The sequence below is a fragment of the Epinephelus lanceolatus genome, chromosome 5 (assembly GCF_041903045.1).
Source record: "Epinephelus lanceolatus isolate andai-2023 chromosome 5, ASM4190304v1, whole genome shotgun sequence".
Lineage (NCBI taxonomy): Eukaryota > Metazoa > Chordata > Actinopteri > Perciformes > Serranidae > Epinephelus > Epinephelus lanceolatus.
The window spans coordinates 12022615-12047243 of record NC_135738.1 but is presented as its reverse complement, the minus strand read 5'-3'; the positions used below and the strand labels follow the sequence as shown (position 1 = coordinate 12047243).

Here is a 24629-nt window from a genome sequence, read left to right as displayed (position 1 = left end):
AAACAAGGAGTTAGGTAGCCTTCTTTTCTCAGGTGTTTCCAATCATGTGTGGGAACTATTGTTTAAAAGCTACTGTACCTCGAAGAAGTTCTTTTGCCATGATTATGGGTACTTATATGCTGTGTAGTTAGCTGATCATTGTTCTTATTTCTCCATCTTCAATCAATCAAAGATTGTTCTCTGGTGTGCTGCCTCGTACAGATTTGCATGATCTTGATGACTGTCATTATCGAGTCAGTGCGACACCTTTGCAACATTATGGCTCTGAACTGCCTGTCATTAAAATAGCTTTCATCCAAGGATGTCATACTGCAAAGCCAAAATGACCACCCCACAACCCCATGCAGTCCCTCAGTAATATCCTTTACAGTATGACAGCATGTTATTAGTGCAGGATTTCGAATCTGTATTGTAGGTTATGCATTCGCAGGGATAAAACCAGATGTCAGTAATGCCAAATCCAATTCCTTGCACATTTGGTTGCTGCCTGCAAGCCCATATTACAATGCTTATTCAGGATCTTGGCAATTCAAAGCCCATTGAGTGTAGTTTTCCTCTCCAACCTCGCCAAATACGCTGCTTTCCATTTTCACTGCACCAGGCGTTTCACATAGCAGCACAATAATACAAGTCAGGGCAAATGAGTGACTGTGAGGGTGAGGGTGAGTGACAATGAGTGAGGCAATGTGTGTGTGTGTGTGTGTGTGTGTGTGTGTGTGTGTGTGTGTGAGAGTGAGAGAGAAAGTGTGGGTTCACTATAGCTACCAGACGTGTTGGTATAAGACTTCAGTAAGTGTATACATGTTACTGTCCTGTACAGTGCTACAAACAGAAATGCTATCTACTCATCCATTCACCTTAGTTCACAAATAGAGAGACATATAGGGTGGGGGCGAAATTGATACAGCATGGTATTGCGATACTTTTGTGTGGCAATATCGTATCGTCACTCAGTGCCGAGTAACGTTTTTTTAAAATTATATAAATTATTCATATCACAAATACAAATCAGACTTTATCAATTGCCTTTTCAGTCCACAAGTTACATGTTACTGCTGCAGAAAAATGGCTAAGGTGAGATGAACAGACCTATAATGACGAAAACTCTGTCTGTGGGTGTGTCTGTGTGTCTGTTTCACGTTTTTCTCCTCACTAACTTGGTCAATCCATGTGAAATTTGGCACAGTGGTAGAGGGTCATGGGAGGATGCGAATGATGAAGCAATATTACATCAATTGGCCAAAGGGGGGCGCTATAGCAACCGATTGAAATTGCAAACTTTGAATGAATCATGCCCCGTATGTCGTAGAGACATGAAACTTTGCACAGAGATGTCTCTCCTCATGAGGAACAAATTTGCCTCAAGAACCCATAACTTCCGGTTGTATAGATTTTCCACCATTTTGAATTTTTTGAAAAACACTTAAAATTGTTCTCTTGCTAGGAAGTTTGACCGATCTACATGAAACTGGGTGAACATAATCTAGGGACCAATATCTAAAGTTCCCTCTTGGCAAAAGTTGGAAAACTTACTAAAACTGAGCTTCTATAAGGCAATGAATATTGCGGAGGGCGTGGCTCATCACATAAAGGTGTATAACATCTCAAGGTTTTCACCCATCACCACACAACTTTGTAGGCATATGGCCACACATAATCTGAGGGGACCCCTCCATTATTGACCCCATCAAACAAAATGGGGGCGCTTGAGAGCTAATTTCTTATCTAGGCCCAACTGCTATATCGATTTTTACTAAACTTGGTAGATATGTAGAACAGGACGCCTCAAGGTGACTGGAGAAATTTAACTCTAATTGGCAACTGGGTGGCGCTGTAACAACAGAAAAATGCTTAAAAATGGCTAAAACTAATTGCTGTGGCCGAATGTTTTTTGTTTGGTTTTTTTCTAATTTTTGGTATGACTAAGTCATGTTATGGTATGCTGTACTCAATGGGTATGGACTAGTCTTATTAGATAAAACAGATGTTGATTAAGTTTTCCGTTGGGGACATAATTTACAGTTGTAAAAAAAGTAATAAATATCACTATATAGCAATATATTTTATCGCAATTCTCAGCATTTCGCAACATATTTAAAATTGCATCATGTATCATGACTTAGGTATCTTGATAATATCGTATCGTGGATCCTCTGGTGATTGCCACCCCTAATATTAGCTTCATGATGCATGATGACAGAGCATGTTGCCCCGAATGTTGCTCTAAAATATATATGTAAAAGTCAAGTTGCTCTGCAGTGCTGTATTAAATTTATTTTAAACTTGTCACAAAGAAATCAAATGCAGAGATTGATTTCTCCTGCTAACAGGGACTGTATGTGTAATATAGATATCCCATGATGTAATTATGAGAATGATTGTCTTTTAATAACTAAAACACAGCCACAATTTTTTTATCCATGTTGTTCATTACTGGACTTTTAACACCATTACCGTAAAACTTCACTAATAGCCTGGGCTATTATTTGCTGAAATCGCTGAAATCAACAGGCCTGTATTTGGGACAGGTGTCTATATGGGACTGGTCTTTAATTCCATTCACTCAAAACCGTTGCTCAGCAAAGATCAGGAAATACAATCAAATTGTTCATTTAAACCAGTATGAATATATCTTTTTTAAAAATTAGGCTTCAGATAACATGTCAATAATGAATCATTCATTTAATCTTGGTCCGGCAGACACCGTATCAAAAAGAAAGTGAGTTACCGCACCTGAGGATTACAGCACCCGGCATATGGACACAACACCAGTTTATCCTTTTAAAGCAATACTCACAACTTGGATTTATTTCTATTAAAAAAAGCCTTTTGATTCTTTTGATCTGAGGACCCTTACGGACTAAAGGAATGTGAATAACTCACACGGTAATCGAGGTACGGACACATAATTTCAGGTAGCAAATAACTGGGTTTTATACATCTGAAGAACTTCCATAAAAAAAACATAAACTGCTTGGCAACCAGACCAGACGTCTAATTGAGACAGGCCTTTGTCAAAATGTGTAGCTACACCAGGCTAGTAAAAAGGACCGGGCTTTGTCTGTCGGCTACAGCACAGCAAAGTAGGAAACAACAACAATAAACACACACACACACACTTGAGACAGACAAAAGAGAAACCATTTAACTACATATCCTGCTTACTTACTCATGATTAGAAGCACAAATATCACAGGAAAACACATCCAAATCAACACCCACGTTTGTAGGTCATAACATATTGGTTATGTAATTAATCTGCAGATGGTCTGGTTCAAAATGAAACCAAACTTTTCTATGGATGTCAGTTTTTGAGCCGCAACAAAAGCCAAAATGTGGCCTGTGACAGATTAGGTCATGTTTGTTGTTTTTAGTCGAGCCCACTTCCAGGAAATTTGCACTCCTGGAGTGAGCGGTCAGCAGTCAATGACAGAATAAAACAATCATTAAAACAAGTTTTTCTACAAGTCTGAATACTGTAACCACGAGAGGTCCTTGAGCATACAGTCATATATCTGCACACAAAATATGAGGCTGATCGGTCCAGTAGTTTGCAATATTGGCTGCGGACAGACAGATATACACACTAACAAACACATGATCCCCTCCAAGCTTATACCAGACAGTGACTGAATGACATTATTAATGTTGCAAGTTGAAATTTTAGGAAATGAAAAAGGTCAAAAATGAAATGTGATAAATGAAGTGGTAAACCATCGTTAGCATGTCACAAGGAGATAACTGCGCAGCCAGTTTAAACTGTGAACAAAACAATGTTTTCGCAAAGCGACATTGGTGGAGGAAGCTCCACTCTGCAAGCCGTGATCCAATTAATTAGTATTACTTTGCCTGTCTGTATGCACACTGATAATGTGAAGTGGATTTGACATAAGAAAATTACTAAGAATGTGTCATAGAGGAAATCTTCATGTGTCTATGTGCCTGTATTCATACAGTGGGAGTGGAGCGAGGCAGAAAGAGTCTGGGTGCTGCTTTTGCCAGGAAACCCACAAGGAAGCACACAAGTAGTTCAGAATAGTAATAAGCGCCTGTGCCACTAAAGTATATTCAATTTAAAGGTCAGAAGGATAGGCATGTTGCAGGGTGGTGGTAAATCAGAAGCTTTTAGGGAGCCACTGCTAAAAAGGTCACAAGAGGTACAGCACAAAGAGATTGATTGGTGTTGCTGTGGCAGTGTTTGGGATGTTTGTGCAAACTGCTGGTGAACGGTATTGATTTAGGTATTAATCCAACCCACCAACACATGGACACAGATAAAAGCTTGCACATCCTATAATATGATACTTACAGTGATGGAAAGTACCTAAGTACATTCAATTAGGTAGAGAAAGACGGCCTAAATTAAGAATTCCAAAATGTTATTTTCATGGCGGAGGAATGTTCAATGATTATTTGTGAACATGAGCCACTCTCTCAAAAACAAATATATTTATTATTATTATTAGTAGTAGTATTATTTTACAGCTCAAAGGTTATTGTAATTGTAATACTACTAAAAACACCATATACAGTGACTGAGAGTATGAAAGGACCAGGAAAGTTTCACATTAGGCTTCGCACAGTCAGGTATAACTAACCCTATTTGCTATGGGCTGGTGTTCTGTTCCTAAAAACAGTTGCCGTTGTTACATGTGTAGTGTCCGATGGCAAACCAATCCATAATTTCATCCCTCTGAACATTCCACATTACATTACTATACTTTTTGGATTTAGGAGAGACTTGTTCTTCTTAACTAACATTTTTGGACTATCTTAAACCATAGGCATGACATGTATGGATTTTCAAAATAGGTGTGGTTCCCCTTTTGGTACAATTCTGAGTAAACTGTACTTTAATATTATGCTACCTCATGTATATTCACTCGTTTCAGAACAAGCTTTTCCCACCTAGTGTTTTTGTCCTCACTATATTTGCATTTTTTTCAATGGTGTGTCTACGTTTTTTGTTGCTTCCTCTTAGATGCGTGCTGCTTACGTTCTGACACCTGCATGCTACTTTTCATAAAGTCCAGATCTCAAGGCCAGACACAGGGTTGGACATTTGAGAGTCTACTCGAGAAAAGCTTAAGAATTGGTACATTCTGACAATTTATAGTGTCTGACAAACATGCAGTATCAGTTGACACAACCACAAGCTTTCCAATACACATTAAAAGGTGTTTCCTGTTATTCCGATAACAAGTTCTGGGAACAATTGTTTCTCTTCACATAACCAAATTTGTTTAGGGTCATGTCAGGTCATCTGCACTTTAAAAGTTTATGTCAGGCCATCTACATTAGGCTAGGGCCCGGCCGATATGGATTTTTTGGGGCCGATGCCGATTCCGATATTATGGAATATAAAAATCCGATATATCGGCCGATTAAATTTTTACGTTTTTCAATTTAAAAAAAAAAACAAAATACCTGATTTTGATGGCTTAAATATAGTTCAAACACTCCTTACAAAGATATAAATTGAAGGAAGAACATTTTACTATTTTCAAATACTTTTGTTATCAGAAACTGAAAAAGAAAAGAAAGATATGATGTGCAAAAAGGCAGTAAACCACTGGGAAATAAAATAATCATGCAAAGTCTATATGAATTAAGACATTCACATGTATGTTCACAGTGCCAGAGTTCTTCTTATTATTGCCAATTTAACAGAGGTAGGTTTAACACCATATTCCCTGCATTTTATTAGTGATGAAAATATGTGTTAACATCGGCGTCAGTCAGCCAAAGTTATTCTCTAATGGCTACAATCCGACAATTAAATCGCCAGCCGATAAATCGGTCGGGCCCTAATCTACACTATAAAATATCCCACACAAACAAAATGAGAAAATAGAGGGCAGAGTCTCTGCAGAAAAATACACTGCCACACACTTCTAGTGGGTTATAAGTGATAATCAGGGGGAATTACTTTTGTATTAATCTACACATTTTTTAAAAATCCTTCATAGTAGGATTTTTTTAAGGATTTCTATTTGTAATAAAGATTTTTTTAAATTGCGTTATTGCTACCTTTACATAAGTAAAAGTTCTCTGTATGTCTTCAACCACTGGATATTTGCAATGTTTTAGCTGTTGGGTAATCAGGAAACATGAAGCATGACTGTAGTAGCTGTCAGCAGTGGGACTGTTTATGGTCATGTTCACATACTGAATACCTATCAGTTTCCAAACAAATAATCAGAAATGTATATTTCCAATATAAATCCCAGAGTAGGTGTTTGTGCCAGAGCTGATTACCTGATTGTGACTTTAACACACACCCGCCATGCATGAATATTTTTGAACCTTGCAGACCCTGGAAAAACATAATATTGACATGACCTAGCAGGCCAAGTTTAGCATGAGCCTCTCACACCTAGGAGCAGGACGACTGTCTGAGTTCCTGCTGTAGGAAGTGGGGCTGTCCTTGTCTTTGACAGGAATAAATAAAGAAGAGGGCGGGAAATATTTGGCTCTACTGTATCTGAGGTTCCTCTCTGTGCTGGTGTTAAGAGAGAACATGACACTCCTGTTGACATTCCTGTAGCTGTGGACCAGTTTGCCTCCGTCTGGTTTTGTCCATGGTGTCCATTGAATAAAAAGCAGGTCTGTACTTTTCTTAATCAATAGTTACATGATGTTGAGGAATAAAGTGATGCTTTACAACACATTGCATATATATATTGCATTGTATTTGTCATCATGACTGAAAATATCCTTAATTTCTGAAGTATCTTTAGAAAACAGTTTGTCAAAAAATATTCTGTGAACATAATCAGTAGGATACATTATAAACTGTTTCATCAGAAAATCATATCAGATCAGTATTTCCCCTACAGACCCTTTTACTGTCAGTCAACAGTGTGATGTTTTTTGGTGGGCGGGGCTTAGCTGGAGGCAAAACAGTTCTCCACAGACATTAGCCAGCGCTACCTAGCAAATTCTGTTGGCTTGTTTTAGACAGTGGAGGAAGATAAAACGAGTCTGTCTGAGTAGGGTGTGTTTGGAAATATTCATTCTGAGTGTCGGAGTGCACTCTGTACGTACATTTGTCTAAATGTACCATTCAATTGTCCAGAGCACCGCACTCTCAGAGTGGCAGAGCGCACTCTCGGCACTCTGTCTGGGGAGACGGAGCAGCAGAGCACGCGAGTGAATGTGTGACTAACTTAACTGTTCAGTAATTCATATAGAAATAACGCTTTTATAACGTTTCTTCGACCAACAGGGCTCTCATTTTAGTGTAGAGCGTCAGACTGAATTTACAAACGCACCATGTCAGGTCACTCATGTGGCCTACAGCCCTGTGGTCGAGAGTCGTGTTTTGCTTCCAGCTAACAAACTGAGGTCATCATGATGTCGGCCCTAGGGTCTAATCATTTTCCAGTGACAGTAAGATCCATTATCCATTCCAATAAATTGATGTTTTTGACAAAATCCTGAGCTATAAATCTTGTGCTTTCTTCTTGGCCTCATGGTCGGCCATGCGTGTTAGAAAAAGGGGGCGTGGCCATACTGCAGTCCACTTTAGATGATGTGGAACACTGTGATTGACACCCCATCCTGTCCTTCCAATCAAATAAGTCTGTGCATTTAGGTGGAGTCAGACAACAGTAATCATAGATCTAGACATCCTAGAAAAGTTACGTCCACTAGAAGACGGGGGATCTGAACGGGTTAAACACTCCTCAAGACAAAATGGTGATGTGTGATATTGGGATATATAAATGAAATGGACTAATTACTACCATAATAGTCAATTATGAGTAGAGAGGTTGAGGCTGACTGGTGTTTGCACGCTACTGAAAATAACAAACTTAAAAACAAACTATTTCATTGTAATATTCATGTCATTAAAGGAGGGTCTGCTGTATGTGGAACAGATTTTGCATTTATTTGTTTCCAGCAGGAGGGTTTGGCGAACTTCCTCTCTAACCAAGAGCTGTCCAAATCCTGTGCTGAGAGAAAAACTGTACAATGCTGCGGCTGGGCTGCTGTCACAGCATGGCGCAAACTGTTGTTTGGACCTAAAAAAAGACCTTAACACAAAAGTCAAAAACTTTAGTGATAAGGGGACTGGCGCAGCTCCAAAAGAACAGAAAGAAAGAAACTCCCTCACTCACAAAATACTGTGAGAATGTTTAACTAGAAACCCTCCTTCATCACATCTGACTTTGCTGTTGAAATATGTCAGCCGCCCTCCAGAGTGTCTTTAACATCCTCAGCCCTTTATGACATAGATACATAATAAACAACTGTGCTGTGAAGTGGTCAAATGCAGCCATGGGCTGGAGCCAGTTGAACTCTAAACAAAAACGACTTGTTATTTAAGAAGAATAAGACATACTTTATTAATCTCTGAGGGGGAACTCAATGTTCTCACTCTGTTGTCACATACACACAGGCCTGAAATACACACACATGCACAAACAGGACCTATACATGCATTAAATGGAGAGATGTCAGAGCGAGGGGGCTGCCCACGGACAGGTGCCCTGAGCAGTTGGGGATTCAGTGCTTTGCTCAAGGGCACCTCAGCAGTGCCCAAAAGGCAGACTGGCATCTCTCCAGCTACCAGTCCAAACTCCATTTTTGGTCCAGACGGGGACTTCAGCCTGCAACCCTCAGGTTCCCAACACAAGTCCCTATGGACTGAGCTACTTTTTAGTCAAAATATACGTATAGTCGAAAAAGTACCACCAGGCTATCTGTAATTTTTGAGCGACCAACACCAGAATTCCTAAAGTCACAGATGATAGGGCTGAATAGAGACGAGAGGATTTGCAACCTCTGGTATAACAATTGGAGCTGCACGGTGGTGTGGTGGTTAGCACTGTCGCTTCACAGCAAGAGGGTGCCTGGGTTCCTTTCTGTGTGGAGTGTGTATGTTCTCCTTGTGTCAGCGTAGGTTTTCTCCAGGTACTCCGGCTTCCTCCCACAGTCCACGTGCAGGTTAACTGGTGCAGGGTATATGCAGGAATCCTGAGGTTAATTTCAATACCTTTTTAAGACTTTTTTAAGACCTTCCAAAAAAAACCTTAAGACCTCATCACCACTTCAAGCTGTCGTTAGAAGCAACACTTCTTTAACTTACTAAACAGCTGTAGTTTGCAATTAAATCTATGGAGCACAAACATACAACAGAACTCAGATAAGATGAGAAGGATTTTTTTTTTGTCTTTTGCTCCTCTGTTTGGCGCCTGGATGTGCGCCGTCGCGTGATGTCGCACAGGTACGCCCACGGCCCCGAGTGGCAGTCTGAGTGTGCCTACCTACACATCGTTGTTTGTAATAGTCGCAAGGAGGAAAATAAATTATACATTCAAGGATACTTTTTGTCAAAGCTTGAATGCCAAGAAAATTTAATAATTCATAAAATCGCGATTAAGACTTTTTAATACTTTTTAAGGGCCTTAATTTTCCGACATTTGATTTGTCAACTTTTAATACTTTTTAAGACTCCGCGGACACCCTGTGGTGACTCTAAATTGTCCGTAGGTGTGAATGGTTGTCTGTCTCTATGTGTCAGCCCTGTGATAGTCTGGTGACCACGACTGTGACATAAGAATCCCGATTTCATGTGGCAACAGAAGTACTTTGGTTAAGATTTAGGAAAGATCATGATTTTGGTTAAATATCAATACGAAGAGGCGGCACGGTGGTGCAGTGGTACAGCAAGAGGGTTCCTGGTTCGAACCTGGGGTGAGGGGGTTTGAACCCCAGGGTGGGGGATCCCTTCTGTGTGGAGTTTTCATATTCTCCCTGTGTCAGCGTGGGTTTTCTCTGGGTACTCCAGCTTCCTCCCACAGAGACATGCAGGTTGGGTGGTGACTCTAAATTGTCCGTAGGTGTGAATGTGAGTGTGAATGATTGTCTGTCTCTATGTGTCAGCCCTGTGATAGTCCGGTGACCTGTCCAGGGTGTACCCTGCCTCTCACCCAATGTCAGCTGGGATAAGCTCCAGGCCCCCCGCGACCCTCAGGGATAAGCGGTTACGAAAATGGATGGATGGAATAACAGTTGTCTGGGAAATGAGTGTCATGTTTTGTTTAAAAGTTAAATGTAAGCTTTGTGAACTGTGTAGAGTTCTATTTGCCAAAGTATTATCTAAAACACCCATCTATATTTTAATGAATTTCATTATTATAATCACATAATCAGAATGTCCCTCCTTTGTTTACATAACATTTGTTGTACTTTAGCCGTGCCACCATTTTGATATTACTGTATATCATGTTTGTTTTCCATATCCACGTGATCATGGTTTTGAGTCACAAAATGAAATTAATTAACTGAAAGAAGTGAATTGAATTGAAATGAAAGAAAATAGCTAGGGATGCACCATATTGATTATTTGTTTCCAATATCTGATATGCCAGTATGTTAAGTCTTTCGGCCAATAACTGATACCAGTATCGATTTTAGTGATCATCAAGTCTCCTCTGTAGTGGAATTAACATCATATTATGCATGCATACTCTTATCGTGATGGCCCACCAGCAGATGCAAACATGAAATACAATACTTTTCAACATATATATGCATGTTGGCCGATTCCCATAGTCCATTTTAAAGCCAATATTGGCCGAAATCGACGTGCCGATATTGTTGCACATCCCTGAAAACAGCACTAACATCTGTACAATCTAATGCAATAAGATATAGTTTTGGTAGCTGTCATGTTTTGTTTCAAAGGATACTAAAGGGACAAAAGATGGAAACAAAACCTGGTGTGCCACAGGTGAATCTTGCTTTCACCTCATGTATAAGACTGTTTGCATGTCACTCTTTAGTTTCTATTAGTCACAAATTGCAGGAAAAAAAATACTCATTCCAAAACAGCAGAATTTAATTCAGTCTTCTGTTGCTGACACATTTAAGATTTAGTTTTTAAAAAAGCCATTTTTCTACACAAGAGCCATGCAACTCTATTGTGGTTCTATTATAATGCTGTGATGTGTATTAATATAAGAATAGGACTGGTGCTCATTAAAAGGTGGAGCTTATCAGCCAAGTTAAATTGCGAGAATGACAGCCTGGCAGGTTAGTATGCAAAACCACTTACCTGCTGAATAACAGGGAAAATGACTCCGTCAAAACAAGCAAATGATTATTTTATCATCTCATCACAGACCCATTTATCTTTAGAGTCGAGAGTGACAGACATCTCACACCCAGTATAGGGAAAGATTAAGGACAAGCATGCGTGCCGTGTTGAGGAACACAGCAGAGCAAATTAATTATTGATGGGATGCTTTCAAAGCCCATGGCATCACTAGGTATCCATTGTTACCTCTGTTGTTGTTTGCAGCTCTTAGTGGGGCAGAGAGGATGGAGATGAGGCAGGCGGGGATAAAGACCACGAACTTAGCCTCTCTCCTCCCTGCCGTGAAGTGCATCCTGCCAAGGCTAATTTTCTCCTGTTTTGACCTCATTCTTAACCTCATTCTTTCTGGGTTTTATTCGTCTAGCAACAGTCCTGATACATTTGACCACTGCTGCTAAAATGCAGATGATTATTGGTGTATTTGTTTTACACATAAAGCATTTTGGACCGGCGGATGAATGTCTCACATAGCTCAAATAAAAATGTCATCCACTTTTATTTATTCTTTAATGTCATATCCATAGGGAAATATAATGTCAAGTGACTTTTAGACTGAAGTAGCTGCTGAGCTACCTCTGCAGCTGAGTTTATATGTGGTCAGGTCAAGTGTAGACTACTGATCTGGAAAAGGAAGAAGCCTGTGCCCCCCCTTAAGGAATGGTTTCACAGCCAGGCACTGGGAAACAGCTCTAAAATACAGAGAAAATACCCTGTATTCATAGCAAGGGTGCCTTGGCCATGCGTGAACTGATGCTGATGACATTCACATGTAACTGTGATGCCTGAGTGGCTTAAGTTGCTCTGAGGGTCTGTGCGGAGAAGCTTGAGGATGCAAGAAGGACAGAGACACATTTTAACCAGACAAATACTTTAGTGCTTTCTCTGTTTTGAGCTACGAGTGGAAAAACTTGACTGCAATATACACGTGATGGGTGCGTCGGATGATGTCGGGAGGGTGAGACACAGGAGATGTTATTTGGGTTTCATAATGCCTGAGTTGTGTTACTCCTCTCTCCACCTAACACTGGAATCGCATTAAGTTTCAGATCATTTTAAATGTGAATGTGAGGTTGTTTAAAACCTTTTAAAAGGCAAAACTCTTTTCACACTGAATATTAAAAAGGGGCAACAATCAATGGCTCATTTTAGTTACTAATAAAGTACATTGCATACAGTAATTACAGGTGACCGATCCCAGAGACTCAAAGCATGCAAGCTGCTTTCAGGTGTCAACACTGGTAAACACAGCAATACTTGAATGCCTTTTTTATGACAGCAGTGGATTTGAATAGTTGTCACACATGAATTTATTTTTTTATTATTTTTTAACACAGTCTCACTCTGACCTTGTCACATATCAACGTTTGGTCATGGTTCGGATACGATGTGCAAGGTACCATGGGCGCATTGGTTGTTGACGTTCTGGGACGCCATGTCAAGTTCTGCCTGTTACATGCATCGTCTTCTTTCAAAATACACTTCAAATTTTACAGGAAATTTACCGTTTACACATAGTATCTTTCAAAATATACAGGAAGTATAGAACAACTAACACACGTGGTTGGGTTTAGGAAAAAAGAATAGGGTTTGGCTGTGTAATCTTACGGGACACAAACACCACTTTCCCGGGTGAAAGTCTGTGTTTGTTGGACCCATCCACAACCCCTTCCGGTCACCCTGCTCAGACTTTCGCCGCCTTAACATTCGTTCTTGTCCCGCCCCATTTCCCCGACGCCACTGAGCGCCATTAAACTCCAACGGCGACCGGAAGCTTATCATGCCGACGTTAAAGGACGGCTTTTTTCGTCAGCGACTAACGCTGCAAGTCACTGCCCAAGCGCCGGATTTCGACAACTTCGGAGTGAAACCAGGTTGTATTTTTATAATCCTCTGCACACTTTATCAGTTAAAATAAAATGCCAGGCACCTCAGGGCCAAGATTTTGAATAAGCATTGCAAAACATCTATAAACTACAATGAACATTTGCTTCCGATAGATATAGACATTCACTGATCTATAATAAAATATAAAATAAAAATACTTTATGACCCTATATCATGTTGAAGTAATCAAAAATAACTCCCAGAGACAAACATAGGTTAAAAGTTGCAATATTTGGCTGATATAAAAAGCAAAGAAAACCATATGAGCTGATAACAGAGTTTGGTAATTGCTGATGTGCAATCCATTAAATAAGTGTTGTCAATAGGTACAACTTATTCTAATGTAGTTTTTCTGGCTGGACTCAGTGCAGGGAGCCATTCGGTGGTAATTAAAGGCTGTGTCCAAAACCACTCCCTATTTACTGTGTAATGCACCATATTCACTGTCCCAAGAAAGGAGTGCCTGGACACTAGTCTTGCTTACAATCTCACAATGCCATGTCATGCATATTGTAGATGAAATGATAGCGATTATGCAAAATTACTCCCATCTGCAATGACAGGAAAATAATGATGATGATTAGGAAGGGTCAGACATCTCAATTTACTGCTCACTATTGAATAGATTGCATGTCTTTTTATTATCTCGGCAACAGTGAGTGAGTGAACCAGAGAAAAGTTTCAGACAGCCGAATGCCCCTGTTGATACAGCGCTGGCTCTTTGTTAAGTTCTGTTGTCTCTGCCGATGTACCTCACCAGCCCAGTCACCCAGAGAAAATGTTGGCATTGTACATTTCTGCAAATAACTGATATGTAACATGTTTACATTTCATATGTATCACATCAACATTTCTTTTCTTTTTTTAAAGATATTTTTTGGGGCATTTTGCCTTTATTGGACAGGACAGGTAAGCGTGAAGGGGGGAGAGAGAGAGGGGGGATGACATGCAGCAAAGGGCCACAGGCTGAATTCGAACCCGGGCCGCTGCGGCAACAGCCTTGTACATGGGGCGCCTGCTCTACCACTAAGCCACCGATGCCCCTGTATCACATCAACATTTCTGAAGTGTCAGCACATGGGAAGAAAAAATAAACTTCAGGCACTGCGTCTTTTTCTTGAGTATCGTATGATAAAGACGGTCCTCGAGCACACTACTATCTCGCTCTTCAAAGTTTCATTTCTGAAGTGGCGTAGTTCAGATCACATGTGTATGTTCTCATCCCAGAATGTCAAATACCAACATTTTCTCATGCCCCCCTCTAGTGATACCAACGTTGAGGTCACCCTTTCGTTTCTGTTAGTGACGCACAGCTGTCTCCTCGGTCAAACTAGCTGTAATCGGTGGTTGAAGTTGTCAAACAGTCGTGGTTAGACAACAAAACTACTTGGTTAAGTTTAGAAGTACGTAATGTCTCATATGTATGTCATGTTATTGACTTAGTTACATCACAGATGGACGTAAGTTATGTAACATTGCATTAAAACAGCACTGACTTGAAGTGCCACATTGGACATGAACGATCACATGTCCTGGCTGAAAGTCTTTGTTTGTTTGCCCCAGCCACCATCTGCATCACCTCTCTAAGTGGCCTTTCCCACTCTTTATACTATATTAGTTGTTCTGAACTTCAGATATTGCTGTGGATGAATTTACATTGGAATTAGTTGGAAGGCCAGTGCATCTTAAAGAGACGCAGAGAGGTACCTTCAACATGGTGTGACATGCCAAGGGGAGTGACAACTTACTTATTTACTCCTCTTCATTCCCTGTGGAACATAAGGCTTCAATGAACTCTTTTGATCCTTGGCAGCATGTTGAGCCTCTCCCCGTGATAGGTTCATCTTTTCCAACTCCAGTGTCGCAGTTCTTCACCAGGTGGTTTTGGGCCCTCAGGTTTTCTTTTGCCAGGTGGTGTCCATCTTAAAGCAACTCTCGTGATCCAGCCCTGCTCCATTCTTAGCACACGGCCTAGCCATCTCAAACGTCTGTGTGTGATTTCCTTGTCGATGCTCCGGCTACCTGTTTCCTCGTTGGAGATTTTATTTGGCCAGAAGGTCTGCCATATTCACCTGAGGCATCCATCGTGAAAGGGGCGTGACAAAGTGTTGTGATGACCTGGGAATGAGAACTGGCTGTATTCGAACATGTGGTGTCACTGGCCCAAGATCTACATCTGAATTCAGATTTTTCTCTTGTTGTCTTCCTTGTATTTTCCCAGATGCCTAAATAAATGAATAATATGCAAACAAGATCAAACCCTTCAAACTGTAACAAGCAGTGAGTGGAATCTTGTTCCACAAATGAGAGAACCCTCGCCCCCCTGCAACGTGCGGCAGACTAATGACTAACCAAGGCCTCTCATGGGTGAGCAGAGGCTAGTGTTAAGGAATCCATCCGATTTGCTGTCCTCCCACAAACCTTAGCTAATCAATGTACACCGTGGGCACTGATTACAAATGAGTCCTACAACTCAGCCACTAAAACTGAGTTAAGATGCGTTTAAAATTGACCTAATTGATCATGAAATGATCCCAGAATAATTGAGATCCGGTGAAGCTGAATTCAACTCACTATGTTAAAGAACAATTTGATTTTCTCTCACTTTGGCATCACATGAAAGACAGAGAAATGGGAGCGCTGGATTGGAGATGGAAGATAAAGGTTTGCTGCTATGAAATATTTACTCCTCCTGCTTTTAAGGCCCCCTGTGAAGTCTGTCTGACTGCGCCCGAGACCCCCTTTAAAATCACAAGGAGAGACAAAGGATCAGATCTGTATTAGACAACATGCAGGGCCTGCCTCCTGCAAAAGGCTGTGTGTTATCAATGTGTGTTTGTCTGCAGTATCTGAAGCCCACAGTGCCACCAGGCTCTCAAAAGAGGAACTGCTGCTTTCCTATAGACCCCCTCCCTCCCTCCCTCCCTCCTTCCTCTCTCCATGTCTCCACTCCGCTCCCAGAGACTTAAATCTGATTGTATTTCTTTATTTGCCAGCAGCTTGTCACTGGAAACATCTGCATGTTGCAGGGGTAATGTGAGCCATTTCGTTTCAATCCCCCCCTCAGAAGACATCCTCTGTTTTGAAATGTGTCCTCCGCGCGTGCGCCTGCGTGCGCGTAAACGTTTGTGTGTGCGCGCTAAGGCTGAAATCTGGACAGACAAATCTGGACAGATAAGGCTGGTTAGGAAAGGGGGCAGAGTCGAAATAAATAAACCAGCAAATGAACAGACTGCAGTGATCAAACACATATAGGCAAACACAGCACACACACACCCACACATAGTTCTACCACACATACACACACACTTGAGTAGGACACCGGGCAGAGTGCGTTCCGCCGATCATCTCCGTCCCTCCCCTCAGCAAGCAGATTGCCTGTGCCGCTGACGACAGCCAGTCACACAGAGCTGTGAGTGTGAGGCTGTGGGGAGACTGCATCAAGGAGCGAGAACTGTGCGCTTGCATCGGGAACGGGTGCGTGGGAGTTGTTCTCTCTCTACCTGCCATTTGCATTCCTTCTTTATTCTCTACACTCATCCTCGGACGAGTTCGGGCGCAAAGGGAGTCCCATTATTACCCAGGGAGGATCGCGCCGTGTGTGTGTGCGTGTGTGTGCGTGTGGGTTGCCTGTTTTAACTACAGCTGTCATCTTTTAGATCCGCGGCACCGCCGTTGTGGAGAAACTCATTGGGAATCTGCAAGAAAACGGCAGCTTGTTGTGTTTTCTTCTTCTTCTTCTGGCCTCTGCACCTTCCTTTTTTTTTTTTTTTTTGAAAGCTGTCTTTCAAGGCGATGGACTTGAGATAGTGCGTCTCAATTTGAGTGTTGGTGGCTGGGAGTTGCCGTCGGGGAGAAATGCGAAAGGATGCTTGGCAGCAGTGAAGGCTACAGCAGGTGAGTATCCGATTAGGAGAGCAGATTACTGGGCTCAATCTCATGTCGATGCAGTTTAATAATGTGTGGAGGGGCTGAGGCCAGGTTGGCTATCCAGAATGCTGCGATCTCTCTTGGGCTATACTTTGAGGAAAACATCCCTCAGATATGTGAATTGTGCCGTGCCACTGGCGACGTCAGATCACACCAGAGGCTTTCCTAAAACTCCTCGGATCTCATCCCGATGTCACATCGGCTAAAATATCCCTGCAAGCCCAGGGATCAGGGCAGAATCGGTTGACAGGACAGAAACGGGGACTTGAGTGTGGTTAGGCGCGTCCTCTGCAGGTAAAAATGCATCGCAGATTCCTAAATTAATTTATAGATACGTTATCCGTGCGCATTTTTACAGTGTAATCTCCTTTTCTGGTCAGTTCTCTGTCTATGTGGTGCTTGTCTGAGAGGAGGAAGGCTTAAACCATTAATCAAATGTAATTGTCCCGTGAATGAGAGTGTATGTGTGTGTGTGTGAGAGAGGAGAGAGAAATGGGGAGTGTGTGTGTGTGTGTGTGCGTGCGTGCGTGCGTGCGTGCGTGTGCAGGGGAGAAGGGGGGGTGAATTGCAAAAATGTTATCTTAATCTAGCCTTTATTTGGTCACGTATAGGCTCTGATGAGATAACATTTCTCATTGTGTGGAAGTGTGAGGCAGTCGTGATCCTCCCCATATGCCATTTTATTCATCTGCAAAGATGGCTATCTGTTCAAATGGGCAGCGTATAAAAGCAAAGCAGGCTTCATGCTGCAACAGAGTCGTGCATTTTTATTGACCCCCAGAAACGACCTTTGGATTTTCAACAAAACAACACTGATGGGATCTATATATAGCTTCCACTGCAGCTACACATGCAGGACACAAGATGAAAACTTGGTGTGTGTCTGTGGTGCCACACGCCGTCTGTTGTTTGTTATTCAAGGCAGCATTTGCAGAGAATATATGACAATGCCCCCCCCCCCCGAAAATGTTCCCCTTCCTTTATTGTCCAGCGCTGCCTCTTATAATGACACACCAAAAACAGTTGCGGCAGAGTATCAGAAGACTGTGTGATACTGTGCCTGCGGACATTCATAAAGTGCTGTAGCTCTATTGGTTATAAATAGCCGGAGGGAGCGGACAGCCAGATAGAACAGGAGCAGCCTCCCGTAGCTCGAGTAGCAACAGCAGCAGCAGCAGAGCAGCCTCTCCCGGCTTTATCTGGGCGCACAATCCAAGATGATAGATAGCTGATACACTTTGAGATATCACACAGATGCACGGGCAAGGGTGTGGCACAGGACGGCTTGATGAGTGCATTATAGCCTGTCCCTGTGGGTGCATTGGAGCCCATCCTGAGTTCTTTGATCTCCACCAGTGTCATTTGCTCCCCTTATTAAAAATGCCTTTGGCATTGTCCCTTTGTGTCTTGGTGGTACTCAACTGTAAGTTCAGAGTGACCTTATCACACGTTCTTCTTTAAGTATCACTACATTCCTATGGGATTTTTCTTTTCAAACTTCACTTACATGCTTAAAATCCTGTTCCTGTTAGATTTTACTGTTGTTCCATTTGATGATTGAGATGCTGCTGACTGAATCATGGCTGCCGTACAACAGCCAACAAGAGGCTGCTGAGGTGTGTGATCCGCTTTGTCCAGACACCCTGGTCGCCTTCATTAAACAAATGTGCGGCCGCTGACCTTGGCTATCTACAATTTGTCAATAGGATTCACCTCTCTGCCCTGCCATGGGATATACGACACAGTAACAGAGACCCCTCCTCCCTCCTCTCCTACAACATTATGCTGCTGTTGACATACTATATTGAATTACAACACGTTGATCAATGTTTGCAATAAGCTAAACCCTCTACATAGTTGCTGAGATAATACAGAGTATCAGATGTCACTGGAAAGTCACGCACCCCATAACAGCATTATATTCCTGTGAAGTATGGTAACATGTTGGCATGTTTGTAATTTAATCACATGCAGAAAGAATGGAACAGCAAGCCAATAAGATAAGAGCGTGTGCAGCATTTTCATAACTCGTGAAAGATCAGCTTCCACATAGATTTGTCAGCAGACTGGGGCAGAGGAGCAGTCGAGACAGAGTGGGTGGTGATGGTGTGGACCATGATGTTAGTGCATGCTGACTGATCACAGGCCTGCCTTCTCACAACACACTAAATGACCAATAGTGTTAGCGACACGCTAATGCTGGCTTATGACGCGTTATCATGTCTCTTGGAGACACTCACCCTGGGTGTAAAGCTGACACCTACCGCACTGACAAGGTGTTTATTAGCTCCCAGTTGTGAGGTCATGATGCCTACATAATTCTACAGTGACACAGTGCTGGGAGTTTTTGCCCATGATGGCAATTATGTTGTTTTTATAAGACTCCGGCTGCCATTCCACTTGATGCCACTGCCTTGATGCGTAGATGCCCGGGGCTGGATGGCATGTTTATAAAAGGCCTGCGGTGGGATCATAGTAGCTGTTTGATGGGAGGGGGAGGGAGCTCCTTGTTCACAAGTCACTGTTGTCCTTGGTGGTTGCTGTCTGAACTACATAAGCAGGAAGAGCAGCTGCAAGTGCTGTCTAAAAGTCATCAGTATTTTTTTGTCTACCTTTCAAAGGTTCAGCAGGGCAATCTCTTTGAGCAGAAGATGGTTCACCTATTGTGAAAGTGTCAGTGTGGCACAACTCCATAACAGTAGCAACACATTTATTTTGCGTGTTCCCTCAAATAGAGTGGAACTAACGCAACACCACGTGTCTGTTTCTTGTGTTGCAGCACCTGGTTGTCACGCTCAGGACATGTCTCTGCACTGATGAAAGAAAAGAAATGGGGTTTTGTTCTTTGCAACAGTGTCCACTCCTTTACTGTTCTCACATAGGTGATAGTTTTCAGGCCTCTTGATGACCAATAATTATAAAAAAGCACATGTCCTCTGCTCCAAACAAACATGCTGCTTTAACAAAGCTCTGTTGAATAACTACTCATTTATCCTGGGGTCCTACAGTAAATGCTGCATTGGATAAACACACATTTGGGCATGCAACCAATGCTTTGCCCTCCATTTTACCTTCATCAGAGTGATCAGGCTTTCACTGTGTTGTTCCCGGAATCAAATTTGTCCAACTGTGCTTGCATTGCCCTTAATCTTGTAATGTTGGATGCATTAACATAATTATTGTATACACTAATCCAGAATTTACACAGAATTGCTAACCTTGTATTTATGGCACCAATGATACTGGCCACAAAGCTGCAGATACCACATTTATAATATACAAAAACAGAATGTTCCCTGCGGTCAAAGCCGCGTGATGTTATGAATTGTTGTAGAAAATGTTCACAATCTACTGTGACTTGGCTTTTATTTAAAGTGGATGTTTGACAGGTACTCCAGGGCTCTTAATAACGCAAAGAAAAGAACGAGAATATCTGAAATTACGACTAGTTATGGAATATGAAGGGGTCTTGCTAAAGGCATGTTAGAGGCATGTCTAAATGCCATACATTTACATGAGCCTGTAGGGTCCATTCACCTTTAAAGGATTCATATAAGAAAAGCTGGTACAAGTGCACCTAATTGTGATCTGAGTCACAGTGTTGTGGAAAAAATGTCTTTAGAGGGTTTCTGCAAAGGTGCCTTGAGAGAGCCATTTCACCTTTTATGCTTGTGTGGAAAATCAAAGTGTCCACAAAGAAAAGCTGGATTACCACATGTTTTCAAATGGCAACAGCCAGCAGAAATGGATTCTTGCCTACAGTGTGCTCAGAGTACTGTACCTCCGCAAGCCCTGACCCTATTGAGTCTACATGTAAATACAGCATCCATATAGATTTTATTCTAATAATGCTTGACCATTGCCAGCATTTTAATGATCCCATGAATTCGCCTACCTCCAGCTTTCAATGAAATTATATTCTATACCATGTACATTAAATAGATGCAAACTCCTGACCATTGCCAGGAATAACATTACTGGAATATCATCCTGTCATAAACCACTTGGAATCCCTTGGAGGATGCATCATTAAAGAAAAAAAAAGGCATTGATGGTGGACAAGGTTTGGGTCAAGGGTTGGGGAGGTGTTATTGTGCTTACTAAAGCTCCTCTCCAACCCTCTGGAGAGGACATTTGTATTCACAGCATAGGGACTAATCAGTACCAATGCTGGCGCCCCTGTTGCCAGGCAGACTTAAACAAGACACCTGTCTTTTAGATGACTGTGTGAATGGCACGTATGTCATTCTGGTAAGCTGCTAGTGGGCTGTAAATCACAGCAGCGGAGGCAGTGGATGGCCTCAGACTGACAGCTTTGGATTGGAAGCTAGAGCTAACACACCTAAATAGAAGTTGCCGAAGTAAGTGGTAAAAAGCGCCCTCTAATTTCACGTTTAGTGAATTGTGATAATTTTCTAGTGTGAATTCTTTATCCGTTGTTATTACAATGCCCCCCTTTCCATGTGTAGACAATGAATAGCATTGTCACATTTGATATTCACACATACATTTATAACTGGAGTCTGAATAAATTGTTTTGCAGCGGTAATGATTAGCATTGTGCGGCAAAATTACAATTACATTGCATCTGTTCTTCTGAAAGCATCTATTCAAACTGTGCTATTCAGTGGCGACTGGAGACCCAACAGTGGGACAACAGCAGCTCCACTTATGCAGCCACACTTGAATGGAGCGTATGTTATTTTCCATAAGTGGGGACAAGATTTGTGTTTCTGCCCCACCTCCCTGATGTAATAGCTGTTAGAATACCCTGTTGAGATCCAGAGTTCACCCAGTTCGGTGTTTAGGTACTGTACTAGCACTCTCGACTCTCAATTCCTTTGTCTAGTAGGCTGACCGAGGATCTACTTAGAAGTGAAGTTGTCATTTACACCAGATCTGCTACAGGTTTCTGTGATTTCAAAAGCTAAAGATGACTAGAGCTGCAACAATCAAGGTTGTCAACTACTAAATGAATCACCAACTAATATGATAATCAATCAGTTTGAGTAAATTTTTAAGGAAAGAAAATCTAAATTTTCTGATTCCAGCCTATTAAATGTGAAAATTTACTGGTTTCTTTACTCCTCTATGACAGTAAACTGAAGATCTTTGGGTTGTGGACAAAACGACATTTGAGAGCGTCATCTTGGGGGATCAACATTTTTCACCATTTTGTGACATTTTATAGAACAAAAAATGTAATCCATTAATTGGGAAAATAATTGTCAGATTAATTTTCAATGAAAATAATCATTAGTTGAAGCCCTAAAGATGAATAAATCTAAATCATATAAACAAATACATTTTCCATTTCTTGTGGATATTCATTCACTCATTCATTTCCGTAACCGCTTATCCTCTTGAGGGTCATGGGGGGCTGGAGCCTATCCCAGCTGACATTGGGCGTGAGGCGGGGTACACCCTAGACAGGTCAGCAGACTATCACAGGGCTGACACATAAGCCCTTTTAAAATAGGAATTGTGCAAATTTGCAGGAAAGCCCAATCAGTCTTCTTTCAGCACTGGCAGTATAAAAACAAAATCGGGGAGTGCGGCAAAATGCTGCCTGCCTACTTTTGTTCATACTGAATGCGCCTTTTCGGGGCAATGGGGGGCGTGAGCAAGTAAGAAAACGTGTAGCTCTCTCGTCCTTCACCGTCCTTTGACGGTTAAAGGCCTCTTCGTTTGCGAGGGCAAGGAGGGCGCGCAATTCCTTTTCTCCCCAGTTTGTCAGGTTTGCGTTTCCCTCTTGCTACTAGCTGCTCATTCCTGCTATCAGCCGTTTCCTGTTTATCCACCGCCAGTGGGTCACACGTGTGGCGTCATCAACAGCTCCTCCCACAAGTCTTCAACAGCCCCTCCCGTGGCGGAAGGGCGCCTCGTTCCTTTAAACCAAAAAGGTTCCGCCAATATGTCTACCCTATGAGGCGGAAAATTGGGCACCTTAAATCAACTCACCAATCCGGCTCTGTGCATTTAAACGCTCGCAGCTTGCTGGCAAAACGGCCCAACATTCGCCGAAAATCTGGCAGTGTAAAAGGGGCTTATAGAGACAGACAACCATTCATGCTCACCTATGGACAATTTAGAGTCACCAATTAACCTGCATGTCTTTTGGTTGTTGGAGGAAGCCGGAGTACCCAGAGAAACCCCACACTGATACAGGAGGAACATGCAATTTCCCCATCCCGGGTTTCGAGCCCCCCACCCTGAGTTTGAATCAGGAACCCCCTTGCTGTGAGGGGACAATGCTATCCACTGTACCACCGTGCCGCCTCCTCTCTCATACAGAGTATTTCTGAAATGGACTTGCTTGGGGGTTTAGCTCAACAATATGCAGGCCAGTTCCTTGCCATTTAGCTAATTCATTCTGAGTAAGGTCTGAACATGTCTCAGTACTTGTTTTTGCTGCTGCTATTTCATGGCACTCAAAAAGTGCCATTAACAGCCACATTAGAATTTATGAAGAACATGGAGACCTCTGTTCAAATGCTCACCATGATATAGAAAGGCTACCCTCTGTGACACATTGATTAAAGTGTTCTCTGATCATTCAAATATTTTAATGTGCTTCAAGCCCATTATACCCTCCTTGCGTCAGATAAGTGTAGTTGGTTTTTATCCATTGACAGTCTACTCCCATTCATCATGTGATTCGAGACAACGGGGGCCTTACTTTGAGGTATGAAAGGGGCAGAAGCTTTTAGTTCCCTAAAAGCTCACTTTCTCCATCTCTTTGGTGCTCTCCCTTGATTGCGCTTTTTCTATTTAACTTTCCTAAAAGCTCTCTCTGTCTGTGTGTTTGTCTGTCTCTCTTTCTCCCTTCCCTCACACTGGGTTTCTTTCACCCACTCGCTGTCAACGCGGAGAGAAAGGAATGACGGAATATTGTAACAAAGAACTGCTAATACTGTCGATGGAGGAGAGCAAAAGTGCAGGGGAGGAAACAAGGGGTCAGATTTCAGGTTATTGACCAGACTGGGTGGCATAGGAGATGTTAGTTTTCAAGACATGAAGCAGCAGCAATAATCTCACCTGCAGATAGGCGTGAAAAGGAGCTATTTCAGTTTTTGTAGAATTAACAGGAAGTAAAGCGGTGTCACTGAATGTGTTTGCATTAAAAATCAGTACAAACTACTGTGTCTACCAAATGTAGGTGCCATATGCTGCTAAGTCTATATCATGGTAAATAAATACCTGATGATGTCAGCTGGGATATGCCTATTGTTCAGTATATTCTGACATGTAAACATAATGTTCTGTCTATTTCTGAATCTGACCACCAGTTCTGGAGCTCTTGCCACTTGGCCACCTGCATTGCTGCTATGTCTAAAAGATGTTGACAATATATAAACACTGCAAACATTAAAAAATCCAGAATGAATGCGACTAATAATTATTTTAATTAGTTATTTTTCCCCAAGCATTCAGATTTGCTCTACAGCATTTTCAAAAATAATGACAAATCCCCATCACAAGTTCCCACAGCCAAACTAATGTGTCAAAATTGCTTATTTAGTCTGAGCAGCAGCCAAAAAACCCAAAGTGTTCAATTTATAATGTTATGATAACAAGCAAGAAAAGCAAGCAACTCTTCAGACTCCATATCCAGAGATATATCATTTTTCTGCCATTAAATAGCTAAAGATAAACCATTGAGAAACATCTTGAATCATTTAACATGATTTAAAATGAACAATTTTTT

General features: G+C 41.8%; 1 protein-coding gene across 5 annotated transcripts in view; it reads left to right on the top strand.

Moving 5' to 3' along the window:
- The window catches only part of lingo1a (leucine rich repeat and Ig domain containing 1a), a 202998-nt gene that overhangs the window by 149427 nt on the left and 28942 nt on the right, over positions 1-24629 (top strand). The window contains exon 1 of one of the 5 annotated variants that reach the window (XM_078167714.1): positions 16204-16468. The exons of 2 other annotated variants lie outside the window; for them this stretch is intronic. The gene's annotated coding sequence lies outside the window, so the exon portion shown is untranslated. Of the gene's footprint in view, positions 1-16203; positions 16889-17193; positions 17216-24629 lie in introns of those variants that run through there. 2 more of the 5 variants (XM_033635662.2, XM_078167715.1) reach the window with 2 other exon arrangements.